The sequence below is a fragment of the Salvia splendens genome, chromosome 14 (assembly GCF_004379255.2).
Source record: "Salvia splendens isolate huo1 chromosome 14, SspV2, whole genome shotgun sequence".
NCBI lineage: Eukaryota > Viridiplantae > Streptophyta > Magnoliopsida > Lamiales > Lamiaceae > Salvia > Salvia splendens.
In genome coordinates, this window is record NC_056045.1 from 19576685 (window position 1) to 19600903 (window position 24219).

Below are 24219 nucleotides of genomic sequence, written 5' to 3' on the forward strand. Positions count from 1 at the left end.
TCTGATTTGTTTGGGTTTTCTTGATTTACTAAAAGCGACTAAATATTTACAATTTATGTTCCAGTATTCTCAAGATTCCCTAGACCAGGCCATGATAAAACTTCTTCGATACTGGACCTAGGAAATCTCCAAGAACACTCACTTCCCAGAATGATCAGGCGATATTAGGGAGTACGCGTAGTGGAACTTCGTCCACTACACACATCTCCGAGTTATCCCTAAATACCTTTACCCTATGGCCATTGACAAGAAATGGAGTAGAGTTTGAAAAACTTCCCTGGATTTCTACCGCTCCATTCGCACGCAGACTCACAACAGTGTATGGTCCAGTCCATTTGGACTTCAGCTTACCGGGCATTAACTTGAGTCGGGACTGGAACAGGAGAACCTTCTGCCCCACTTGCAGTTCCTTGGTCCGGAGATTCTTATCATTCCACAACTTGGTCTTTTCCTTGTACCACATTGCTGACTCATAGGATTCAAGTCGCAATTCTTCCAACTCCTGGAGTTGCAGTTTCCTCTCTTCCTCACAAGCTTGAGGATTCATATTAATCTCCTTGACCGCCCAGTACGCCTTGTGCTCAATTCCCACCGGCAAGTGACACATCTTACCGAATACTAACCTGTAAGGAGACATTCCAATGGGCGTTTTATACGCTGTTCTGTATGCCCATAATGCATCATCAATTCTCTTGCTCCAGTCTTTCCTCGACGGATTCACCATTTTTTTCAGGATCGCTTTGATTTCTCTGTTTGATATTTCTGCCTGGCCGTTAGATTGAGGATGATAAGGTGTAGACAATCTGTGGTGGACGCCATACTTTCTCATCAAAGCTTCAATAGTCCGGTTGCGGAAATGCGTCCCATTGTCAGATATTATAGCTCTGGGCACTCCGTACCGATTGAAGACATTAGCTCTAAGAAACTTCGATACCTCCTTAGCTTCGCAAGATGTGGTCGCCTTGGCTTCTATCCATTTCGAAACATAATCCACTGCCACTAGTATGTATGTATTCCCGTATGAAGATGGAAATGGACCCATGAAGTCCATTCTCCAAACATCGAAAATTTCACAAACGATCACCGGGACTTGCGGCATTTCATCTCTTCTGGAGATTCCCCCAGTCTGTTGACACCTCTCACAATTCTGACAAAACTCGAACGCATCCTTATGCAATGTAGGCCAGTAAAAACCACTATCTAACACCTTCCTTGCGGTCTTCCTAGGTCCAAAGTGACCTCCACATGCTAGAGCATGGCAATGATTCAGCACATCCCTCTGTTCCCACTCCGGAATACACCTCCGGATTACTTGGTCGGCTCCCATTCTCCACAAATACGGGTCATCCCAGAAATAGTACTTGGCCTCGCTCTTCAATTTCATCTTCTGGGCCCGGGAAATTACTTGCGAACTGGGCACCTCTCCAGTGACTAAGTAATTTGCCAGGTCAACGAACCATGGCTCAGCGTTTTGATGACATTTCCCTTTTTCGGCATCCCCTGGACATGTTAACACCATAATCTCTTCCCAGCTGATAGGTCGAGGAAATTTTTTCACGTAGTACAAATGTTCCTCTGGGAATGCCGCCGGTATTGCTTCCTCGGTCTCCCCTTGAAATATCCTGCTCAGATGATCGGCTACTTTATTTTCTGTTCCCTTTTTGTCTCTGACTTCCCAATCGAATTCCTGCAAAAGTAACACCCATCGGATTAATCTCGGCTTAGATTCTTTCTTTGCCAACAGGTACTTTATAGCCGCGTGGTCGGTGAAGACTATCACCCTCGACCCAAGCAAGTACGGGCGAAATTTCTCAAATGAGTATACTACCGCCAGCATTTCTTTTTCAGTAGTGTCATAATTTCTCTGAGCTTGATTCAGCGTTTTTGAAGCATAAAAGATCACATAGCTTTTCCCATCAACTCTTTGACCTAGCACCGCTCCCAAAGCATAATCGCTTGCGTCACACATAATCTCAAAGGGTAGATTCCAGTCGGGCGCTCTAATAATAGGCGCAGATACTAGCCTGTCTTTTAACAACTGAAAAGCCTTTTTGCATTCCTCATCAAAGACAAAATCAACATCGTTATGCAACAAGTGGGTGAGTGGCTGGGCAATTTTTGCGAAATCTTTTATGAACCTCCTATAGAATCCGGCATGCCCTAGGAATCCTCTCACCTCCTTCTGATTCGTCGGGTAAGACAGTTTTGAGATCAACTCAATCTTTGCTTGGTCTACCTGTATACCTCTTTCCGAGACTACGTGCCCTAGGACAATTCCCTCAGGGACCATAAAGTGGCATTTCTCGAAGTTTAAAACAAAATGTTTTTCCTGGCACCTTCTCAATACTATATCCAAACTAGCCAAACATGAGTCAAATGAATTCCCGTACACAGTGAAGTCGTCCATAAAAATCTCGATGCAGTCCTCCAAGAGATCCGAGAAGATACTCATCATACACCGCTGAAAAGTGCCTGGCGCATTGCACAGGCCAAACGGCATCCTCCTGTAAGCATACGTGCCGAAAGGACACGTGAAAGTTGTCTTCTCCTGGTCCTCGGGATCCACATAGATTTGAAAATACCCACTATACCCGTCTAGGAAACAGAAGTATTGCTTGCCCGCTAGCCTCTCCAGCATCTGGTCAATGAAAGGTAGAGGGAAATGGTCTTTCTTGGTCGCTTCATTTAGCTTCCTATAATCGATGCACATCCTCCACCCAGTGACTAGTCTGGTGGGCACCAATTCATTCTTGTCGTTCTTGACCACCTGTATTCCTGACTTCTTGGGTACCATATGGACTGGACTCACCCATTCACTGTCTGGTATGGAATAAATGATTCCTAGGGAGAGTAGTTTCAATACTTCCTTCAGCACTTCCTCCCTCATGTTAGGATTCAATTTGCGTTGAGGATCTCTGCAGGCTTTTGCTCCTTCCTCCAAGCGGATGTGATGCATACACAAATCTGGACTAATTCCTACCAGGTCAGAGAGTGTCCACCCAATAGCCTTCTTGTTTCTTCGGATTACCTTCAGCAGTTCCTCTTCTTGTCCCTTGGTCAAGCTGCTGTTGATAATCACAGGGAAATTTTCATTTTCCTCTAAATAAGCATACTTTAGGCCTGGTGGAAGTGTTTTCAACTCTTTCTTGGGAACATCTTTTTCCTGGGGCAAGGAATTTTTCTCTGTTGTTTCGGTTGTCATTCCCTTCCTCGACCCAGCAGAACCTTCCACACTCGCCACATAAGGTGTATTCCTTGACCTAGCTAGCTCCGGATTTGCACAGAATTCCAGAATTGCTTCAGCTAACTCCTCATCAGATAACTCACTTGTGTTCATGGCTTGACACCAACTGGCCACTTCTCTATCAATGACATGACTCATCTCGGAGTTCTCAATCTGTTCCTGCATTAATTCTGTCTCAAGGTATTCTTGGACCAAAGGGTTAATAACATCTATAGCATGCAAATTTTCAACGTCAAGAGGTTTCTTCATTGCCTCATCAATGCTGAATGTGTATTTCTCCCCATTATAATCAAGGCAAATTGTTCCATCAAAAACATCAATGATAGTCTTAGCGGTACGTAGGAAGGGTCTCCCTAAAAGTACTCCGCCCGACTCTGCAGACTCATTATCACTCATCTTAATCACATGGAAATCAGCAGGGTACAAGAAGTCATGTACCTTGACTATCACATTCTCAAGCACCCCTTCAGGACAGATGCATGACCTGTCCGCCAGTTGAATCACTACCTTCGTGTCTACCATGCCTACCCCCACTAATTTCTTGTATATGGAAAGTGGTAACACATTTATCGACGCACCCAAATCACACATAGCATGCTCGATTTTCACGTCACCAATAGAGATGGGTAAGGTGAACATACCTGGGTCATTGCATTTTGAAGGCATCTTCCTCTTCTGAATCACCGCGGAGACGTTCTCGCCTATCAGAATTTTCCCACTGGGTCTAGCCTTCCCAGCTATAAATTCCTTGATGAACTTGCTAAAGACTGACATCTTCAGGGCCTGTAAGAATGGCAGATTGATCTCCAACTTCCCAAAAATGTCCATGAAGTCCACCGGCTCTTCCTTTTGCTTCTTGGCTTCCCCTCGGCTTGGAAAGGGTTTCGGTCGCTTTCCTGCTCCGGTAGAACTTTTAGCTGATAACTCTCCAGTTTCTTTTCCCACTGCCTCATCTTCCAACTCCGGCTCTGGATCGAGGAAGAATGATTCAGTTGATCTAGGCAAAGGTTTCTCTAAATCTTCTGTCTTAAGGTCATCCTTGACCAAGGGAATACTCTCCCCCAAGTGTCTTGGCCTAGGAATTGTATCCTCTTCTTCCCTGTCTTCTTTGGGATCTGTCACCTCCTTTGTTCTTACCACTGGCCCATCATACCCTTTCCCGGATCTCAAGGTAATCTGACTTATATTAGCTCTATCAGGTGGCCTCACTGAGGCAGGAATTTTGCCCTCGTTTCCCCGCATATCACTCAAGGAAGTAGCTATTTGTGACAGTTGCTTTGCCAGCATATCCATCGCTGCCTTCTGTTCCTGTTGAGCATCTTGAAGCTTGTGCACTACGTCACTGTTCAATTGCAGGTTGTTTTGCATATGTTGCTGAGAGCTGACGAGGTCGTGCACCATATCATCGATACTCTTTGGTGGTTTCGGGGGTTGACTGGGCCCTGGCCCTATACTCAGAGTTGGTCCACTTGCTTGATTCTGACGAGCGTTTCCTTGACCGCGTGAAGAGTTATTGTATTGATTTCCTTGGCCCTGGTAATTGTTCTGAAAATTCCTTTGGTGTGGGGGTACATAAGAGTTCCCCTGATTGCTCTGATTCCTGTTTCCCCAGCTCGAGTGGTCTCCTTGGTTCCGATTAATCCAGTTGCCCTGCCCCTCTTGATTCCTTCCTGACCAGTTACCTTGTCTTTCGGGCTGAGGTGCAAACTGCTGACTTTGTTGTGGTGCCGGCTGATTCTGTTCATTGTCAGTCCATCTGAAATTTGGATGGTTTCTCCAAGGCGCATCTCTCTGTCTCCCTGGATTCCAGCTCCCATCGGGATTCCAACTCCCCATTGCATTGACCTGGGCCTGATAATCTCCTTCCTGGGTCCCGTAATATTGTTGCATTTGATTATCTCATGGACCAGGAGATTTCTCCTTCCCTTGTGAAGCCAGTGGAATCGTCTTTTCAATCGCGTTCAAAAGAGCCTTCTCGAGCCTATCAATCCTTGCTTCGACTTTGTCATCTTCTTGTTCTCTCACAGCATGCACCGATCCTCTTTTTACTGCATTCCTAGGGTTATCGTACGCCTTCTTAGCGTCAATCAACTTCCCTAGGATCTCTCTTGCCTCACTTCCCTTTTTTCTTGTGAAATTTCCCCCACTCGAGGAGTTCATTAAGTCCTTTGACTCGGGAGTTGCTCCTTCGTAAAACAGAGAGTAGGTCTCTGCCTCTATCATTCGGTGATTCGGGCATGCATCCAACAACCCCTTAAATCTCGACCAATACTGACTCAACGATTCATCGTAATCTTGCTTACACTCTAGTATTTCTTTCTTAAGTGCATTCGTCTTGTTGGATGGGAAGAAATAATCTAAGAATTCTAACTTGAAGTCCCTCCACGTGCGGATAGAATCCGGAGGCAACCTCAATAGCCACGTATTAGCTTCCCCCTTCAAGGTAAACGGAATCGCTCGTAGGCGATAATCCTCCTCTGTTGCATCATTCGGCCTCTTCTGAATACCACATAACTTACTGAATTCATTTAAGAACTCATACGGACACTCATTTCTACGCCCAGAGAACGTCGGCAAGATGCCGAGTACGTTTGTCTTGATCTCGATAGTTCTCTGGCGTGGATTCATCACTATAGCTTGAGCTGGTTCTCCATCTAAATGGGCAGTGAGAGAGCCGATTTCTGGATCTGGGTCTACCACATGCGCCATGACTACTTCCTCTGCTTCCCCTGTTTCTGACTCTGTTTCTGATTCGGGTGGTGATTCTGGATCTTCGCGTCCTGATGACGTCCAAGATTCGTCGCTAGTAAATTCACTCGGAAACGGATCTCCCGTGGTGAACCCTGATCTGGTGGTCACAGTAGAGACTGTATCCTTAACCCGCCAATCAAACTGGCCGTGTTTCCACCCAGATGAGTTGCTCCAGTAGGTAGATCTTGAGTCTCTGCTCATAAACTGTAAACAAAAGAGAAGGAAAACAAATCAAAACTATTTACACCACAGACTCTGAACACTAACACTAAGCACGCCATCCATCCCCGGCAACGGCGCCATTTGAAGAGAGTGGTCCTCTCACTCGACTCTAATGTCGAATGACTAGACTCAGGAGTAAGCAAGTGTGCACATATGAGAATTAATGCAAAGCTCGGTCCAGACACAACGCTCCTTAAATCCACTGGATCACTGGGTCCAGGAACTCAAGAGAACTACAGTGTTTTTGTCGTTGGACACACTCGACTCCCCTTCAAAAATAAATCCCTCAACCCGAATACTATGAATTAGTATAGGGAAGTGGGGTCGATCCCACAGAGATGGATTCGCAAAGTAGTGCTAAGAGACTATAGAAACAAACGGCTGCTGCCACGCAAAGGGGTTGAGATTTTAATCCCCCAGATTCTACCCCCTTTTCTATCCCCGCTTCTTTAATCCCCCAGTAGTCGCGAATTTCTCAATCTTGTTATCCTTAACGAGAATTGGGTCGTGACAATGCATCAACTGTGTCAGTCCGGGTCCTTGGAAGAGTATCACACAGCGTTAGAGACGATGCTTAATCACGTGCGTGGGGTTCCGGAGTACATTTTGTTATCGATAGCCGGTTCAAAACTAGGTGAAACATCAGAACCCCCCGTCGGTGGCAGCGGCAATGGCATTGGCTATCGAGTTTGACAGCTGCATTGAACGCCCCCCGGCATCGTCAGCTGGGCCACGTCGGACGTGGCAGAATCGGGATCTGCGTGCATTGGGACAGCCGCAACAACAGTCAACATTGCCCCCCACCCAGCCGAATCGCCTTAACCAGTCCAAAGGGCCAGAGTATTCCAAGTTGTCGGTGGTGCGGTTGACAGCAGCCGAACGGGCAGAGCGTACTAAGCTCGGCCTATGCTGGTACTGCCCGGAGAAGTGGGTTGCAGGGCATTCATGCAGAGGCAGGTTTTTTGTATACATGGGGCAGATTTGGAATCGGATGAGGAATCGGAGGAGTGCCAGGAGGAACATCAGGATCCGCAGGTCATATCAGCTGATTTGTCCCACATTAATGCGATGGATGGCCGCCAGAGAGAGGACGACATTGAATTGCGAGGGCTGATTGGCGACGTTCCTGTCAGGATTTTGGTGGACATAGGGAGCTCGTACAACTTTCTGCATCCTGACATAGCAGAAAAGTTAGCCCTTCAGCTGCAGCTGATACACCCTTTTCGGGTGTATGTCGGAAACGGTGAATCGTTACCGTGTACTTATGCGAGCATCCATACCAGATTGGCCGTTCAGAAGCACGTGTTTCTAGTCGACTTCCACATTTTGCCGGTACATGGTCCAGAGGTGATATTTGAGAGGATCTGGCTCAAACAGATGTGAAGGGTGACCAGCGACTATATCGAGGGGACATTGGAGTTCTCCCGGAATGGGAAGCGGGTGTTCCTTAAGCTCGTTCCCCCGTCAGCGAAAGATGTCTCATTGAAGACGTTCTCAACATTATTATCATTGCAGGGCGAGGCGGAGTTGGTGGAGCTAGTACAGGTACCAGCGGCGGAGAGTCAAGCGGCGACAGATTACAACGCGTTGACGTTTCCGTGGGACCTTCCAGACGAGATTCAGAGTGTGCTGGAATCTCACGGGGAGGTTTTCAGTCTTCCATCGGGCATGCTCCCTAAAAAGCAATTTATCCACAAGATCCATCTTTTGCCGAATACCAAACCAGTTAATGTGAGGCCTTACCGTTCTCCTCAGATTGAGAAGCAAGTGAAGGATATGTTGGAATCAGGTCTGATTCGCCCGAGCCAGAGTCCATTCTCCTCACCACTGTTGTTGATCCAGAAGAAAGACGTGTCCTTCCGTTTTTGCATTGACTACAATGGGGAATGCGGCCACTGTTCCTGACCACTTCCCCATACCGACGACGGATGAGTTGTTCGATGAGTTGGGAGCGGCCAAATTCTTTACCAAGCTGGACTTACACTCCGGTTATCATCAGATCTGTATGAGCGAGGAGGATGTTTTCAAAACGGCATTTCGCACTCACGACGACCATTTCGAGTTCCTGGTAATGCCATTCGGTTTGAAAAACGCACCCTCTACGTTTCAGGCAGCGATGAATGAGATTTTCAGACCTCTCATGCGTCAATCGGTGATAGTATTTTTTGATGATATCCTCATCTACAGCCCATCCCTGCCAACTCACGCCCGTCATATTCATGAGGTCCTATCTATCCTCAAGACTCATCACTTTTTTTTAAGTTGTCTAAGTGCACATTCGCATGCTCTACAGTAGAGTACCTGGGGCACCTAATCTCGGAGGGAAACCTAAAGGCAGATCCGGCGAAGATTGAAGTAATGGTGGGCTGGCCGGTTCCGACGACGGTGAAACAGTTGCGTGGCTTTCTGGTCTCACAGGGTACTACCGTCAGTTTATCGAGCACTATGCATCCATCGCAGGGCCGTTGACGGTCTTATTAAAGAAGAACAGTTTTGTGTGGTCTACAGCGGCGAAAGACAGTTTCTTGGCCTTAAAACAGGCGATGACATCCGCCCCGGTCCTTCTCCTCCCGAATTTTGATTGCACTTTTTATTTGGAGAGTGACGCTTCAGACTTCAGAATCAGGGCAGTTTTGCTCCAAGACGGCCACCCGTTGGCGTTCTTCAGTAAAAAGTTGGGGCCGAAACGAAAGGTCACGTCAACGTACCATAAAGAGTTGTATGACATAGTCGATACAGTACAGAAATGGCGGCAATATTTACTAGGTGAGGAGTTTGTCATTCGCAGTGACCAGAAGAGCATTAAGGAGTTGTTGCAGCAGATAATCCAAACTCCGGATCAACAATTTTATTCTCGTAAACTAATGGGCTACAAATTTCGGATTGAGTATAAGACCGGCGCTTCCAACGAGGTCGTGGATGCCTTGCCGAGGCGAGATGGCGAGGTGCCAGACGGAGAGCCCGCTTCTGGGGCAGACAACGGAGCGGCAGCGGAGGCAAAGGACCCAAACGAACCGTCAGTTCCGGCGGAGAAGGTAGGGCAGGCGTTAAAGGCAGCCGCACACCCAATCCCGGATGTTTGGGAGATTTTACGGCAGGATGTGCAATCAACCCCCGATTTGATTGAATTACAAGCTGCCCTGCAGCACGGGAATGCAGACCTTGCGGTTTCCTTGGTGGACGGGTTGCTATACTTTAACCGCGGAATTTATGTGAGCCGGGATTCCGAGGCTAAATCGGCACTACTGCACGAGCATCATTCATCACCTTCAGCGGGTCACCCGGGGGTAGATAGAACATTTAGGAGGCTGACGGTCTCGTTTTATTGGAAAGGCATGCGTAAGGATGTTAGGAAATTTGTAGACTCCTATTTTGAGTGCCAGACAACCAAGTATTCTACTCAGAAACCGGCGGGCCTGTTACAGCCGCTTCCTATTCCTTCGCTGGTGTGGGAGGATGTATGAATGGACTTCATCACGGGACTTCCACCGTCTCGGGGTTTCACAGGCGTCATGGCCACGGTAGATCGTGTATCGAAGTATGCACACTTCGCTTGTTGCCAGTTCGCTACAACGCTTTGAAGATTACGAACTTGTTCATTGAGACGGCGGGCAAACACAATGGATTTCCCAAGACTTTGGTGTCGGATAGGGATCCGGTTTTCTTGAATAATGTTTGGGAGGAGGTGCTTCGTCTAAGCAAGACTAAACTCCATTTTTCAACAGCTTATCATCCTCAAACGGACGGACAAACGGAGGTCAGGAATCAGGGCCTGGAGCAGTACCGGCGGACCTTTACTGCAGATAGGCTGACTAAATGGTCGAATTTTTTGCCTTGGGCGGAGCTAGCCTTAAATATTTTTCATCATGAGGGGTTAGGGACTTCGCCATTCGAGGCTCTGTATGGAAGGGAGCCTCCGCCCTTGATCGCGGCGCCACCGTCGACATCAACACCTCCGGATGTGGCTTCTTTGATACGTCAACAAGGGGAAATGATTGTGTTGCTTCGCCAGAACTTGGAGAAAGCGCAGCAGCAGATGCGAAAGTCGGCAAATAAGCATCGACATGGCGTGGAATTCAGTGTTGGAGATAAGGTGTTACTCAAACTTCAGCAATACATGTAACATTCGGTGGCAAAGCCTCTGTCGTCGAAGTTATCGCGCCACTTCTGTGGTCCTTTCGAGGTGTTGGAAAGGAAATTGGCCAGGTTGTGTATCGCTTACAGTTTACGGAGGGAAGTCGTGTCCATAAGGTGTTCCATGTAGGACTATTGAAACCGTTTGTGGAGAACGATAGTTGGGTGCAAACGGAGCTCCCGACACTATTCGTACGGGGGAAGTCGGTGGCACGGCAAATCGGGATTTTGGATCGGCGAACTGTTTGGCGAAATGGAGCGCCTATAGAGGAGGTGCAGCTGAGTTGGTCAGATGATTCAAGGGAGAACCCAACGTTGGAACCGGTGGATGTGGTGCAAAAGAAATTTCACGCTCTCCTTGAGGACAAGGAGCGTTCTAAAGGGGGGGAGTTGATACGGGACCTCCGTCGTCCAGGCTTAAAGAACGAGAGTTGCTGCAAGACGACGAGTTCGACGCCGACACCAGTGTGCCGGCGACAGAGCAGCGGGCAGAGTCGGCTCGGCGGGACAGGCCGACGAGACATGAGTCAAGGCTGCCGGCACGTTACGGAGACTTTGTCTCACGTTAAGTAGGAGTTATTATTTATTTAGAGTCATTTATTTATGGTAATTTTACTTAAGAACAATTTAGTTTAATTAGTTTATTCGTTGAAAGCTCGTTAAGCTCCTTTTCGGGTTTTCTTTGTTGATTCTTTCCCGAATCGAAGTCGAATCAACCCTAGCGGCAGCTTCAATCTGACCATGAGGCAGGCGAGTGGGGGAGGAATTCTCCGCGACCAGTTTGGAAGGTTTGTTTCGGGGTTCTCCACCTCGCTCAATGCACACTCGGACCTTGAGGTAGGACTCATGGCAGTCGCTCAGGGATTGGGCAAGGCCAAGGAGACCGGGCAACAAATATGGGTTGAGATGGACTCTATTCAAATGGTCAATCTCATCAATTCAGATGCCATCGGTCCAGCACAAGCCCGACACTCTTTGACGAGGATCAGACTTCTTCAACAAGAGGGTGGTTGCCGCTTTTCATTTATCCACCGAGAAGGCAACAAAGCAGCAGAATTTCTCGCAAAAAAGGGGCTCGAAGTGGGAAGCTTCCATATCGTCGAGGGAGACTCGGTCCCACGGCTTCTTCGAGCAATAATTAGACTTGAGCAAGAGGGCATCCCAAACATCAGACTCGATGAAGAAGATTGACAGAGATGGGAGGAAAAAGTAAAGGCGTGCAGAGTATACGGGTGTCAGGCTCGGAACTACGGCCTGTCCCCTTCATACTCTTCAGTGTTTAGCTTAGTATCTTGATTTGCTATGATTGGCCTGGTGCCAATGTTTTAATTGTAATCTTTCACCTTCTGATTTTGAGCATGCCACTATTGGGCATGGCCTTTGGTTGTAAATGTCTTTTTGGATGATATAAAGGGATGAGGGTCCCACGAACCCTCCACCGAGACGGTGTTTTTTTTTTTTAAAAAAAAGGGTCCTTAGTTATAAATAGGGGTGTATTTTATCTTCAAACTCAAGAAATAAAATACTTTCTCTCGCTCATATCCTTCCCAAATGTGCAAAACACGCACAAACCCTAGTTTCGACGCCGGATTGATCGACGGGTAAAAGCTCCTGCGACGTTCGACGCGAAATCTACAAGTTGGGAACTTCTTCCTTAACAAAGTCCCTAAAGGCAATCCGGCTTTCCTCCAACCAGCTCAGCGGCGAAGTCCCTCCTTGTATGGCCTCTCTCAAATCTCTCATAAAAATCTCCATTTCCTACAACCACATGTCCAACGTTGTCGGAGCCCTGAACATACTCAAACACTGCCAGAATCTGGAAGTCATCTTCCTCAACGGATGCTTCCACGACGAGAGAATGCCCGACAATGACGACCTGCTTCACCTGGGCTCCTTCATGAATCAGTAGATTCTGACTCTAGGAGGATGCTAACTCAAAGGCCAAATCCCAATTTGGATTTGGAGACTGAAAAACTCAAAGTTAACCTCTCATTCAACAAAATCTCGGGCCCAATTCTGGCGTGGGTAGGATCAATGCCAAGCTTGTACGCCCTCAACTTAACTCAAAACTCACTCACGGGAGAGATCCCACGTGAGATAACGAGGCTGCCTGCACTGATATCTGTTAAGGACCTAAATCCTTAACGTCGATTTCCACACAAAATCAAGAAATGAGATGTCGTCGTTGTCGAGCGCCCAACGTTGGGTCGTGACTTGGATGGCAAAAGGGGGCAGCTGAGCGCGAGATTTACTCGTCGACAGCCTTAGGAGATATTTCTTGTTTGCTGCTCAATTGAGCCAAAATAACGATAGTTTCATATATTAATTGAATGAATAAAATGATAACAACCTATCCATATTTATAATATTAGAATACTAGCTTATGGAACAAGAAACAAATATAAGAAAAGATATGCAAATCTCTAATATATCTAAACTAATTAATACTAATCGAAATACTCGTATCAACTCCCCCACGGTTAAAATCCACCTTGTCCTCAAGGTGGGAACCACGAACCAGGGACGAGAGTTGAAAGCAAAAGCTTTAGCTAGACTTCTCCTCCTGGATCAAACACATATCGAACAGCTGAATGTCTCCCTTTATCACTTCCAAGAATGCGCAAATATGACGTGTCATTGCACAGAGGGATGAATCGTGTATCGACGTCGAGTGATGTCGAACGATGAACAATAATTAGGACATTTCCATCAAAGAAATCCACGTAGAAATATGCAGTTATCCTTACACCAGTGCAAACACTTCCTCTCTTAAACCAACAATTCGTAACATCCGTCGATGACATTTGAGCAACATTGAACGATGCGATTATCTTCTCCACTTCACCAATAGAACCATCCTCCTCTTTATCTTCTAGCAATGCCTCCTCCTTTTCATCAATCTTCTCATCATATACCCCAACAAGCACTTGCGGTGACTCATTGTCGTTCTTGACAATCCCTTTGTTCTTGACGAACTCTCCAGGGGACTCGTTGTTTGGAACATCAAGAGGAGTGCCATCATTGTGAACATTGGTAACGTCATTGGGAACATCATCACCGAATACTATCGTGGGAGTATTATCAGTTTTCTCCTTGGCTAAATTCTCATCTTGAATGTTATCCTCAAACTCCTCCCCATCATCCGCATAACATAGAATGCGTTGTTTACACACATGTCCCCTCACCCATTTCTTGGGACAGTGCCAGCAGAGACCCAACCTGGACCGTTCTGACTTCTCCGCTTGTGAGACCCGTATTAGCGGCAGACGTGGCTGCTCTGGAGTTTGACTGGTCACACGCGCGGGCTGACTGTACAGGTCCCGCGTTGGCTTTTCGGTGGAGTAGCGGGGCTGGTGGGAGGCGGGCTGGACTCGCGCTCTCACCTCCTCCCGAAGGCGAGGTCGGTCCTAGTAGATCTCCGAACGTCGGGGCCGGTCAACGGTCGGGTAGCCGCGGTCCTGCTGTTGAGCCGGTGGGTCCCAGCACGTTGGGCGGTGCCGCTGCGTTGCGGTTGGCGGGTAGCGATTAAACCCTAATTGTGTCTGATGATCTCCGCGATCAGATAGGTGGCCACCCCTCTCGACGTAGTCACCGCTATGTCGGGGCCAGGCGTCTTGCGCGCGATCGCGGTACCCGATGGGCTGGTATCTCGGCCGTGGGCGACGATCAGGTTGATCCAAGTGGTGTGAGACGTAGGGTGATTCTGGATCAGGCCACGACGGCGGACGGAGTACTTCCACCCGGCTGCTCGGAGGGTCCCAACTGGTAGGGACGGAATGGCTGTGTGGCCTGAGGGAAGTCGTATTGACGACGGTGACAGCCGGCGTAGTCGTATGACATGTTGACGGACTGAGGCGTGGCTATGGTGGATGATGATCGTCTGACTTCGACGCGGCACGCGGGAATCCTTCCCGTCGGCGTTGCAGAAGTAGTGTTGTCCTGCAGCTAGAGCTCGGCGGACAGGCGGGACTCGACAACCAAAGCACTTGCTGTGCGCGGAATGTTTTCCATCGGGCAGCGTTGTAGCTTCGGTTCGAGATGGTGGGAGGGTCAGCTCTCAATGAAATCACCAGTTGTTAAGGACCTAAATCCTTAACGTCGATTTCCACACAAAATCAAGAAACGAGATGTCGTCGTTGTCGAGCGCCCAACGTTGGGTCGTGACTTGGACGGCAAAAGGGGGCAGCTGAGTGCGAGATTTACTCGTCGACAGCCTTAGGAGATGTTTCTTGTTTGCTGCTCAATTGAGCCAAAATAACGATAGTTTCATATATTAATTGAATGAATAAAATTATAACAACCTATCCCTATTTATAATACTAGAATACTAGCTTATGGAACAAAAAACAAATATAAGAAAAGATATGCAAATCTCTAATATATCTAAACTAATTAATAATAATCGAAATACTCGTATCAATATCTGACAAAAGTAGCACAGACATGAGCCATCTTGTGTTGCCTTTTCAATATGACAATCATCTGTACAACCGACTCTTCAACTTGCAGCGCAGCCTGAAACTCGGGAACAATAGCCTCTGCGGCAGAATTCCGACAGAAATTGGGCAGATGAAGTTCCTCCAAAGATTGGTACTGCGCAACAACAAGTTGAGAGGAAGCATTCCTGAGCAGCTGTCGAATCTGACAAATTTGGAGAAACTGGACATGTCGGGGAATGATCTGATGGGAGAGATTCCGGAATCGCTGACGAAGCTGCATTTCTTGTCAGCATTCAGCGTGGCGGATAATGACCTGGAAGGGGAGATTCAGAAGGGGGGTCAGTTTGAGACGTTTGGAATTGGCGCGTTTGAAGGGAACCCCAAACTGTGCGGCGAGGTGATACACAGGAGCTGCGGCGCAGTTGTGATAAACAGGCCTATGCCCAAGGAAGATAATGATGGCGAGAGTGGGAGTCTTTGGTATGATATCCGTATTGCATTTACTGTTGTTGTCTTCTTCAAGAATTGGTAGTCGATTATGAATTACTATAAAATCACTTGCTTTTGTTCTATTTCATTTTCATCTGTATACATGCATGCACATTATCACCACATTATTTCTTGTTTGTGTTGAAATATTACAGATAACAATAATAAACAATTGCTTATCTGCACTATAATTTGGACTTTTTTCTTTAGAACATAGTAGTAGGATTTAGGCTCCCAAAATGAGAGTCTTTTTTAATTTCCAAATCTGGCAGTCTCGCGTTTGGAAAACTCGGCTTTAAAGCTAAGGGTGTCCAATAAAAGCGGACACCCCAATAGCCCCAAAATTTTATAATCAATTTTTATTTTAAAATATTTTTAGTTTCAATCAAGTATAATTAAAATTATTGCAATGTAAATAATTAGAAAACGAGGTAATTGAGGCCGAATAATCATTGTATTGCTAAAGGGTAAATTATACAATGAATAATTAAAATAAAATACAACTAAATTTTCGTCGTATTAAAGTACAGGAAAAATTATACAACGAAAATTTAATCTAGTGCAAATCACAAAGGTGTTCACATTGCGCCGCCACCTCCCCTACGTGCCCACACTTCTTCAATCAAATATGCCTGGAGAGTGGTATGTGATGTGGTCCTGCACATATCAGCGAAACGTTGGATCAAATATTCATTGCTCCGTGGTACGCCCATCTATATCGGCGCGGAGGCAACACCGTGACTTGTACTTGCGCCCTCTTCCGGTGCCCAGCGGTTTGCCGCAAATCCTTCATCTTCTATTATCATATTATGCAATATGATACATGCTAACATAATATTCGCGACATCATCTTCGTGACAAACTCGTGCCGGGCAGCGTATAATGGCCAACTGTGATTGGAGGACACCAAAAGTCCGCTCAACATCCTTCCTAGAACCCTCTTGTTTGCGCGCAAAATATTGTTTCTTCGGTCCAACCGGTTGGCGGACAGTCTTGACGAATACGGGCCACTGCGGATATATCCCATCTGCCAAATAGTAGCCCCTACTGTACTGCGTGCCGTTGCCTACGAAGCTGATTTCTGGACCCTCCCCCTGACACTCATCGTTGAAGAGCGGCGATGACTGAAGAACATTGATGTCGTTGTTCGAACCTGCCACACCGAAATACGCATGCCAGATCCGCAAACGATAGTCCGCAACGGCTTCCAAAATCATCGTTGGATGTTTGCTTTTGAATCCAGTTGTGAACTGGCCTTTCCATGCCACGGGGCAGTTCCTCCACTCCCAATGCATGCAATCGATGCTTCCTAACATTCTTGGGAACCCAAGGATCGAACCGTGCATATCCAGCAGGCTCTGACACTCATCAGTGGTGGGCTTCCGTAGATACTCCCCACCAAAAATTTCTCGGATCCCCTTACAAAACTGCCTAAGAACCGTGAGGCCAGTCGTCTCACCCATCTGTAGGTATTCATCGAACATATCGGCTGGTCCGGCGTAGACAAGCTGCCGGAGTGCAGCGGTGCACTTCTGTTGCGTAGACAGCCTGATCCGGCCTGCGGCAACACGCCGGAGGGTGAAGCACAGGTAACGCTCCGCCAAATTCATCGCTATATGGTTGAACAGCCGAGCGACATCCTGAATCTCCGGCGGAATATCTCGGGTGGATAACAGAGGTTATCCACAAAGTAATCAGACATTAGACGCTGGTGCGCACCGACGTGGTCTCGTGGGATGGTCCACCGATGAGTAATCGCACGAGGGATCGCAGCCTTCGCCTCCTCCGCCAATCGCGCCGCATCCTCCTGTGCGGCCTGGTGTTGCACCTGTTGAATCAGAGCATGTTAGGATTGGTATACTGAAAAGCATATTTTGAGCATGTTGCACGGATAGAATTGCTTGTATACAATAAACTCTACAATCCACTTTTAACCCAAGGTGAGAAGAATTAATTTTATCGCATTGGTGTTTGCTTATGAATTTTTAAGATGTTTCTCAAATATTTAAATGTATAAGAAGCAAATAAGTCTAATTCTTCTGCATAGTAGACTGGTCGTGAACGACGTTCACAGAAGGTGACGCAGTCGGTCCTTTGTAGAAGAGAAATAGAATTTCACAACCTAGATAGGCTTTGGCTACCTATCGTGAAAGGTTGCAGTGTCAGTCCGCATGTTTCCTTACCTTAGGAAATAAACGACACTGGTGTGGTATAGCACTGAAGGATCTAACAGTTGAGATAAGTCTTTCTTGCTATTTACTGAAAGACGAGGTCTCAGTGATTGTTATTTCTTAATCATTGTTGATATAACATTGAACATACGATATTGATTATGCACTACTTTGATTTATCAAATGGTGCGGATTTTTCGCAATCCAAGAATCCTGATATCTTGGGTAGTGGTAATTAATGTCTAGAGGTGCTAGTATTGTTATTTCAATGAATCGTGTGCTGGGTGAGTCCAGTTTGATAATATCCTCAAGAGGTGTTCGAAAAAGGTTTTATTATTCAGAAACCCGGCCGGTTGGAATTTATTCCAGAATAATAAATAAAGATTTTGAACTAAACAACTCTTGGAAAAAGATATTAATTAATTAAAGTCAAATAGTAGACTTAAAATAATTAATGGATATTTATATCTTAAACATGGGAAATAATAAATTAACGAGGTAAAGCCCGGATTACTCGTAATTTGGAATTGGACGGGTAGTCAATATTATTATACTATAGTGGAAGATAATAATATTCTATTGGGCTTGTATTAAATTGGTGATCAATTTAATTAGTAAAAGTCCAACATGTTTGGCCCAAGTCCAACCTCCATGGATCCCTAATCTGGCCCATCATAACTCTATATAAAGGAGACTAGATAGAAGACTAAATCAATTGATTTTGATTATAAAAATTCGTGCTCCCCCTCTCCAGGGAGTGGACGAAATTTTCAGTTTCACGGAACTGAAGTTTAGTCTTCTGCCTAGTTAAGTCATTTTCGATTCTGACAAGCTTTGCCCACCCAAAGGTCGGATTCTGAGTTCGGGACACAGATTAGAAGGTTCGTGGTTGAGTACGAAGAACATCACGCGGAGAAGCCGCAAGCAATCGATGATTCTTTGGAGAATCAGATCGGTAATTCTAATCCGTAAGAAATTCATGTTTTAGGTTTTAATTCTGTTTACATGATTTATGTGCGTTCTAGCATGCTTTTTGATTGTTTAACATGTAGTTAATTAATCCCATAATCGGTCAAATAGATCTGTATGTATGATTTATTTGTGAATGCATGACTTCCGTTGTGCAAAGGGCTCCAAACCCCAGCAATTGGTATCAGAGCCAATTTTTAGCTCTGATTATGTGGATTAATTTCATGTTATGTGAATTGCTTGAACACACGAAGTTTTTTTGTTTGGTTCGTGTTTTATTTGTTATCAAATGTGTGAACATGAAAAACAAGGAACAATTGAACGATGGCGTCGTGAGAAGATCAATTGTGCGCTATTGTTCGGGAGAATCAATTATGTCGATTTAATGAATCAATACGTGAATTAGTGTTTCGATTAACAAATTTGTTTTGTTGGTAATCATTACACATAATTAAGTTTTAATTGACAATTCTCCACAACATCTACATGAATCATTTTGTATTCATAAAACCGTAATGATTACATTAAATCAATGATTGTGCATGAATCAAATCGCGGTGATTGTTTGGTGTTGTTTCGGCGACATAGATTTGCGGGATGTCCGCAAGGCTTTGTGCGAGAGTGATTTGGATCAGACTGTAGCGACGCTGGGCAGGCCGAGAAACTGGACAAGTTGCGGTGCCGGGCAGATTGCTACAGCCTACAGAAGCGACTTTTCGATAGGCGACGTCGAGCACTTCAGCAGCAGTTGCGGTCCGAGTGGGAGCTCATTGGTGGCGTCTCCCGGGCTCGTGTGGGCAGCGCAACTTTCTGAAATTAGTTAGGGTTTCCTAAACCCTAGGAACTAACTTCGGAGAAATATTCAAAATTAGTTAGAATTTCCATAACCTAGGAATTAGTTTTGAATATATTTCAAGATATAATTTGGAATAAGATTTGAATATATCTAAGTGGATTATCAAAATTTTAATATTATTTAAATTGTTGTTTAGTTGAATTTTATCCTTATTTTATGGATTTGGATGGATTTAATTCTATCTAGATAAATCCTAGATAAATTTTGATAACAATAATTAATTTTATTTTGTCTTATGGATTTATATAGATTAATTCTTTGTACATAAATCCTAGATAGACTAGATAAATAATTAATTATGTTTGGATTTTATCCTTATTTTATGGATTTGGAAAGATTTGATTCTATCTAGATAAATCCTAGATAAATTTGGATAATGATTAATTTTATTTTTGTCATATGGATTTAGATAGATTTTATTCTATATGTTGAATCCTAGATTGACTAAAATAAAGAATAATTATGTTTATCCATATCTTATAAATATAGATAGATTCAGTTCTATCTAAAATATATCATAGAAGATTTGGATCATCAAAATCCATGTTTATCTTTATCTTGTGGATATATATAGAATTAATTCTATTTAGAAAATATCCTATTAGATTTAGATAATTAAGTTTATCTATATCTTATAGATATTGATAGATTCATATCTATCTAGAATTTATCTTAGTAGATTTAGATAATTATTAATCCAGTATTGTATTATCTTTTGGATTTAAGATATCCTAATTTTATGGATATAAATAGATTTATTTTTATTTAGAAAATATCCTAGATAAATTTGGATAAAGAAAATACAAGATAATCCTAATCTAATTGGATTTTGATAAAGTTAATTTTATCTAGAATAAATCCTAATAGATATGATATATTCTAGTTTCTTATTCTAAATAATTTAAGATTTTCTTAAATCTTAGAGTGATTGGATTTTATCTTATGGATTTGGATAGATTTGTTTCTATCTTGAAATATACTAGTACGATTTTGATAATGATAATCCAAGATCAGTCTTATCTTGAATTTAAGGATTTGATTTTATTCTTATAAAATATAGAATAATCCCAAAAAGGATTTAGATAGATTCAACTCTATCTAGATATACCTAAATTAATTTGGATAGTCATTATCCAAGATAAATTTATCAAATCCGAAATTCATATTTTGGATAAGATAAAGAATTAATTATTTATTTAAATCTCCCTAGATTTATTAAATAATTTCAATAATTATCCAGTGTGATTAATCACCATGAATTAAATGGATTTATCTACTTATGTGATAATTATGCAAAAGCCATATTTAAAATGACTAAGCGATAATTACAACAGTGTGTTGCATATGGTCTCCATAAATTGGTCTATATATGAAGCAGTTTCTAATATTATCGTGACCCACCTTAGTGGAAGCAATAATCCTACGAAATAGCAAGTTCATAAGATTAGACTTCTTTATAGTAGGTTGCTTAAACTAGAAGCTTGTTTCTAATATTATCGCGACCCACCCTAGTGGGAGCCATAATCCTACGAAATTGCAAGTTCGTACGTTTAAGCATATTTATAAGATAGCTATGGAATTTTGTTAGTGGCGTACGACCTTCCCTAGAAGGAGTATCAAAACAGAAATGAAATTCCTAGATGCAAATATTTATGGTAAATGCTTAGGCAATATTTGGCGGCCATGACACCTTAGTGGTCTCTGGACTATCCGTCGGTAGTGTGACCAGGAAATTGTTGGAATCCGAATTTGTATGACCTCCCTAGAGGCGTACTTATTTTGGTTTTCACGGTTGCGAGATACATAAATTGTTTTGTGGTTGTTTTCGATTATGTATTAAGCATAGTATGTGATAAATAGTTTTATTTCTTCTCAGCCAAATTCTTAATAATGTCTGCGAACCTTAAAGAAATCAAACTCGAAGGCCAAAATTATGTATACTGGAAATATTAAATGGATAAGATTCTCATTGATGAAAACTTAAAGTTTGTACTCACTAATTCATGTCCTCCATTTCCTCGACAAAATTGTACAAAGAAAGTTTGAGAATGCATTTTATGCATGTACTCGATAAGTTCTTTGAGGAAGAAGGTCAAACTACTTTCTTTTAAGTAGTGAGAAGAGTCTTGGTTTATACTGATGATAAAGGAATATTCAATGAGGACGTTGTCCAGATTCTATTGGAACATCCAAAAGAGATAGAAAGTTTTGATGAATCTTCTGATTCAGTTACTCAAATAGTTTCTACACTCAGTTCATCGCCAAATGTAATAGGAAGTGATTATATGAAGGTTGTTACTGAAAAGTTGGAAACTATTGGCATTATATTCACTTTATTACTATTGGAGGAAGATAACATGATACTTGACGAATTCATTAAGGTTGTATATTTCCTATGTCTTAGTTCAATCTAACAGAAGACTAGCAATGGAAAGAGGGAAGAGCTGAATTGTCATCAATGTCTGCTGAAAGCAAGAAAGGCAAGAAAAGTTTGGTGAAAAGGCAAAGAGAAGATGCATTGTAAGTCGGATTGACCTCTTATATAGAAGGACAATGGCTTAGATAACAATGCAACTTCTAAAGGAGAGATCTACATCCAGTTGGGCAGTTGTTGCACTGGGAGCTATTTATTTATGCTCACTTTATTGTTTTGTTTTGATGTTAGAGATTTTGTTTTATTGGTACTGTTTTGTTTAGAATGAATTTATATTCAGTTTCTAAACTCATTTATGATTCTACGATGTTCAATTTCATTTTATAATGCTTGCATTATTGAGAAATGTGGATCGAATATCTATAATAGTACCATAGAAAAACAAATTATACATCATAGTATCTAAACAATATAATTGCAAAAAGATTGAGCTTAACACGACAGTTCAACTTCTTAAACAATGAATGATAAAGTATTTATGGTACTTAAACATAAGGCCAAGAAAATACTTAGTAATTGTTCAAATTAATTTTGTCTAACTCAAGTGACTATCAAGATTTTAACAACTTGTTTGTTAAATAGCTTAAAGGCCAAGTAAGTTTGGTTGATGCACTATAAGTTAGAATCCTTTGGTGGTTGAAGGGATTCAGAATACTTATAGAGATGCAACATAGAAAGACTAGTAAGTCTCAATGGTTTACACCATAGGAGACGAGCAAATGAGTTAAGATCAGTAGTGGGAGTTAAATCCTAGTTGACTACTCCAAGCATTCTTCTAAAGAATGGGATAGTCATATAAGAAGATATCGAAGTCTCTCGAAGACAAGTTCGATAAGTGAACAGTTTTACTCAATAACACCTTATCATTGATGGGATATACGTTGGAAACAATGAGTTATACCTTAAAGAAACTACCATAACATCAGTACCTTCTACAACACACGAGTTGTGGACTAGAGGCAAGTCTAGTCCAGCATATCACAAGGTGTGGAGTTATTCGAACACATGTTATGGAAAAGGTATCCAAGTAATTGGAGTTGTGTACTGAGGTATGTTTTAAGGTTGTCCCAAATGATAGAAAAGGTACAGTTCTATAATCTTCACGGCAAGATATGTGTTTGTTTACACGAATACTAGATTCTTTGATGAAGATTATGAGGAGAACTACAAGCCTAACAAACATGATAATTCTCAAGATAATGAGAATATCTATTTTCCATCTTAACCAAGAAGTCATACCATTAGAAACTTATGCACTAAGAAAATCAACGTTTGAACCTAAGATTGTAAGAGTCGTGTCGTAGTGGGAGCGTTCTTTGCGAACATAATAAGTTCATGGGTCTAAAAAAGTCTTGAGACTCAGTCTTAGATCAACTTGAACATAATCCATGTAACTACAAGGACGCAATGACTTATTCAGATAATCATTCTTGATAAGATGATAGATTCTGAATAACAATCTTAAATAGACAAGAATGTTTGCAAGACTTGCGATACTACCCATAGACTATTTCAGTCAGTGAGAGCTAGTGGACCTGCAAGTGTAAGCATGGATCTCAAAAGGCTAGAATAATGGAAAAGGGTTATACCCAAAGAGAATTATATTCTCGCCTGCCATTTTTTCCTAAGTCGATCTGTATATTGACTATTGTAGCCTACATAAATTAGGATGTATGTACTATGATTGTCAAGACAGTTTTCTTTAAGTAGAAGTCTTGAGGAGATCATCTGCATGGAACATCTTAATGGTTATGTAATACAGGGCAAGAAAGTTGAAAGTGCACTATATTTGGTATTCTTGGTACTCTACGATGATGACATCTATAAAAGTTGATAAACAACTAAGAGGCTTATCTAGCGTAGGAAACTGGTTGTCTACCCAGTTAAAGGATGATGGATTTAAAATAATCTAGTTACATTCTAAGCATCTGTGTCATTAGATGCTAGAAAAAGAATGTATGTTTTCTTAAAGAATCCTACATCTACACAATACTTAGACACTTTAGCATTGAAAATTCCAAGAAAAGGTTTTTCTTTTTCTAGACGGGATTATTTTGTCTCTAGTCAAGTGTTTTTCGACATTGAATGAGATCAAGAAGAATGAGACAAGTTCCATAATTGGAAGTCTCATATATGCTATGATGTGTATTAAGTTAGATATTAGCTTTGTCGTTGGCATAGAAGCATGATATCATTTTAACCATGGCCAAGGACATTGGATTGGGTAAAGAATATACTATAGTACTTGAAGAAGACTAAACGGTATGCTCTAGTTTACCAGACATCTATGTTATGTCCTTTAGGTTACATCGACTTAATTTTATAATTGATTGATGATCGAGTTATCCTCTGACTATGTATTAACATTAGGTGTTGAAAACTGAGTCATGAAGGAGTGTGATTACATCATAGACTCTATCATGAAAATTACAAGTGTGGTTTCATTAGAAACTACTAAGGTAGTTGTTAATCTCAGTAACTTCCTAATAGCTTTGACCGTGATTCCGAGT

At 43.0% G+C, this 24219-nt stretch overlaps 1 pseudogene; it reads left to right on the forward strand.

Moving 5' to 3' along the window:
* LOC121764305 overlaps nt 1-15322 on the forward strand; it is a 33978-nt pseudogene extending 18656 nt beyond the window's left edge.
* Nucleotides 15323-24219: the final 8897 nt, after the last annotated feature.